This window comes from Orycteropus afer, unplaced genomic scaffold (genome assembly GCF_000298275.1).
Source record: "Orycteropus afer afer isolate SDZICR_OR568_19922 unplaced genomic scaffold, OryAfe1.0 scaffold00080, whole genome shotgun sequence".
Taxonomy (NCBI): domain Eukaryota; kingdom Metazoa; phylum Chordata; class Mammalia; order Tubulidentata; family Orycteropodidae; genus Orycteropus; species Orycteropus afer.
Genome location: NW_006921667.1, coordinates 9,439,351 through 9,443,701, shown reverse-complemented (window position 1 = coordinate 9,443,701; position 4,351 = coordinate 9,439,351). Strand labels below are relative to the sequence as shown.

Genomic DNA, 4,351 nt, shown 5'->3' with positions numbered 1-4,351 from the left:
CTTCAAGGCTCAGGGGTCCAAGATTATCTTCTGTGTCTGTGTTAATTGGTTTTCCTTTTCTTTGTTGAAGAGGGTCTGTGCAGTCTTTCTGCCTAGTCTGTCACCTTGCCGGAACCTCTCTGTTCTATTGCATATAATTCTTAGGCTCTCTTCATTTCTCTTAAATCTTTGTTGTGATTTTTCTTCACACAGGCTAGTGTCCAGGGATTTGTCTTCTAGTTGGGATATGCATTCTTCAGCCAGTTCTAATCTATTCTTTTGAGCTTCTACTGTGTTGTGTAGTTCTGTCATTTTGATGCTCATGGTTTGCATATCAATAGACATCTTCTGCATTTCTAACTGCTGTTTTTGTATGAGTTCTGATTGTGCATTTATCTTAATATTCTGTTCCTCAATGATTTTCCTGATTTGAGGTTGTCTGTTGTTTCCTAGACATTTTGAGGTTCTTTAACTGTTGGTTATCTGTTGATTTGTTTTTTCTTGGTTTTATGGTTTAATATTTTAAAAAGGTGAAACTGGTGTATTTTATTTTATTATTGATTCAGGTATGTTGGGTTGCTCTGCTGTTTTCTTTGTGATGGTGGAATCACTATGTGGAATGTGGATATGTGTTTCTGTTTGTCATGAAGAGGGTTTAGAGTTCAAACCGAGAGGTTTTATGGTAATTGGCTGAATATGGTTTCTTCTATTGAATGAGTGAAGTTATTGGCAGAGAAGGTGGGAGTAGAAGAAGGAGAGCTTGGTGTTGCTAGGGTCAGTTTCTAGGGCTTTGCACTGGCCACTATTGATGACATACTGTTATTTGCAAGCCCGTGGCTCAATTTCAGGAAAGATTCCTGTTGTTAGGGAGTTGCCACTTTGTGCCAGGCTCAGGCACATTCAAAGACCCTGCTTCTAAGGCCCCTCGGCACCAAAAAGCCAATCCAAGGCAAATTCCCAGGTCTGCACTCAGCCACAAATTCCTCTCTCTCCACCCCATCTGCCCGCAGCACCAGCCCAATCTGCCCAGACCATGAATGGCTTGGGAGTTTGTCTGTGATACTGCCCACCTGTGGCACCAAAGACTTGTTTGATTTCAGCTGCGCTGGAGTCAGGTGAGTGCCTGCTAGTAATCTGTGGTCCTGATATCAGTGCCAAAAACAAGCACAGACCTCTCAATGCCTCCCAAGCTGACCCAAGCCCACTCAGTGACCCTCAGAGGGGGTAGTGAGCTCACCCTCCTGGAGCACCAGTGAGTTCTCCACTTGGGTTTCAGTGGTGCTGCACATGCCTGTTTGCACCTAGCCTACCTAAGTTACTGATAAAATCAGGTGCTAAAGGTAGATCCTTGGGGTGTTTGCTGGTGTTTGTTGGTATGGTTACTGGTATGCTGAAATAGGGTGTCTTCTTCGTTGGCCCACAGAGATCTCAGGTCGCTGCCCAAGTCTGCCAGTCAGTGAGTGCCCCAGGGAAGTTTCCAATGGCCTCTCTAGGCTGCCCATCTGCCCTCCACCAGGTAGAACTTCCTTAAATTTTTTCCCTGTGCTTTTCCTCTAATTCAACTCTTCTGTGTTTGGTGCACTCTGATTCAGTGAGCTGTTCAGAGCACCAAAATCCCTAATTCAAACTGCTGTACCTAGTTTCTCAAGCACTAAGATGCTAGAGGGAAATAGCATAGTGATTACTGACAAGACTCTATTTTGAATCCTCTTTGCCCTTTTTAAATTGGGTTGCTTGTCTTTTTGTTGTTGAGTTATAAGAGTTCTTTTATATATTCTGGATACTAGATCCTTTTTATATAACTGATTTACAAATATTTTCTTTTCATCTTCTTGATAGTATCCTTTGATGTACAAAAGGTTTTATGAATTCCAATTTTCTATTTTTTCTTTATTATTTATACTTTTGGTATCATATCTAAGATTCTATTGCAAATCCCTGTTTTATTCCAAGAGTTTATAGTTTTAGCTATCATATTTAGATCTTTGATCGTGTTGAGTTAATTTGTCCATGATGTGAAGGCCCAATTTCATTCTTTTGCATATGAATATCCGCTTGTCCCAGCACCATTTATTAAAGAGATTATTCTTTCCACTATTGAATGGTCTTGGTAACTTTGTCCAAATCAACTTACCAAAGATATATTGTATAGACTCCCAATTCTACTCCATTGATCTATATGTCTATCCTAAGGCAGTATTACACTGTTTTGATTGTTGTAGTTTTGTAGTGAGTTTTGAAATTAGCAAGTGCTCCAACTTTACTTTTTCAAGATTTAGACTTTTGGGTCCTTGGTATATATATATGTATACACACACATATGTATATGAAGGAGCTCTGGTAGTGTAGTGCCTAAGGCACTTGACTGCTAACCAGAAGGCTGGCGGTTCAAACCCACCAGCTACTCCTTGGAAGGAAGGTTGGGCAATCTACTTCCATAGTGATACCTCCTCAATGCCCAAGGAGGGGTGGCTACGAGTCAGGTCCGACTTGAGAGCACATAACAACAACAACAATATATATATAATCATATATATATTGTTGTTGTTTTTGTTGTTATATGCCATCGAATCAGCCCCGACTTATAGCGACCCCTCCTTGGGTTTCTGAGGCAGTATCACTACGGAAGTAGGATGCCCAAACTTCCTTCCAAGGAGTGGCTGGTGGGTTTGAACCATCAGCCTTCTGGTTAGCAGTCAAGTGCTTTAGCCACTATGCTACCAGAGCTCCATATATATATATATATATATATATATATATATATATATATATTTATATTTATATCATATACATATTTTATGACCTATATATATAATCATAAAATTTACCACTTAATTCGTTTTTGGGTGTACAGTTCACTGGCATTAAATACATTCACGATGTTATGTAACTATTACCTACTATTTCCAGATCTTTTTTTTTTTTTTTTTTTAATCATTGCCAACAGAAAGTCTATACCCATCAAACAGTACCTCCTCAGAAGAAGTGACTGCAACGCCAAGTGAAGGAGACAGGAACCCAAGCGTGAGCAAAAGCTGGATGGGCACCATGGCCAGGATCACCACCATCGAGGCAGTAAAGTACAAGATCCAGGTTCTGCAGCAGCAGGCAGATGATGCACAAGAGAGGGATGAGTGCCTGTAGTGGCAAGTGGAGGGGGAAAGGTGGGCCAGGGAACAGGCTGAGGCTGAGGTGGCCTCCTGGAATTGTCAGATCCAGCTGGTTGAAGAGGATGGATGGTGCTCAGGAGCGCCTGGCTACTGCCCTGCAACAGCTGGTGGAGGCAGAGAAAGCTGCTGATGAGAGTGAGAGAATTATGAAAGTTACTGAAAACTGGGCCTTGAAAGATGAAGAGAAGATGGAACTTCAGGAAATCCAACTCACAGGGGCTAAGCACATTGTAGAAGAGGCAGACCAGAAGTACAAGGAGGTGGCTCGTAAATTGGTGATTATTGAAGGGTACTTGGAACATACAGAGGAATGAGCTGAGCTGGCAGAATCCTGTTACCGAGAGATGGATAAGCAGATCAGACTGAAGGACAAGAACCTGAAGTGTCTGAGCGCTGCTGAAGAAAAGTACTTTGAAAAAGAAGACAAATATGAGGAAGAAATAAAGACTCTTACTGATAAACTCAAGGAGGCAGAGACCCGTGCTGAGTTTGCTGAGAGATCAGTAGCCAAGCTGGAAAAGGCAATTGATGATTTGGAAGATAAACTGAAATGCACCAAAGAGCAGTGCCTCTGTACACAAAGGATGCTGGACCAGACTCTGCTTGACCTGACTGAGATGTAGAGCACCCCAGTCCTGCCCTGCCACTGCTCCTCCCCTTGACTCCGACTCCACCTGGGGCCAGCCTGGCCTAGGCCGACCTTTAAACTGAAGGCTGATCTAAAACTGGAAGGCTGCTTTCTCCTCTCGCTGTCCACCCTCTCTCCTTTCCCCAACACATATCTCCCCATCCCCAACTATCTCTGCCTCTCCCCAGAGATTCCAGCTGGGCTAGGGGCTGAGCATCTTTGGGAACAATATTTAAGGAAACTTGAGCACAGTGCAAGTGTCTTTAAAAGCATGATGTACACATTTTGTAATTACTTTTTTTGTTGTTGTAGCAACCATTTGTAAAACATTCCAAATAACTCCACAGCTCTGAAGCAGCAATCTAATCCCTTTCTCACTTTTGGAAGGTAGCTTTTCAGATTAACACACATTGCCCTCTCCATAGAGGAGGGAAAGAAGTATGAGCCTGCCTTACTGAGAGCCAGATACAGCCAAGGGAAAGACTCCCACTATGGAAACCCTCATTGCTCTGTACAAAGCACCAGCCAAACCAGAAAGGTGATTCCAGGAGTTAGCCAAAAAAAGTTTTTAATG

At 42.5% G+C, this 4,351-nt stretch overlaps 1 pseudogene; it reads left to right on the top strand.

Moving 5' to 3' along the window:
- Positions 1-3,027: 3,027 nt before the first annotated feature.
- On the top strand, positions 3,028-3,772 carry LOC103197561 (annotated as a pseudogene).
- The last annotated feature ends 579 nt before the right edge of the window (positions 3,773-4,351 follow it).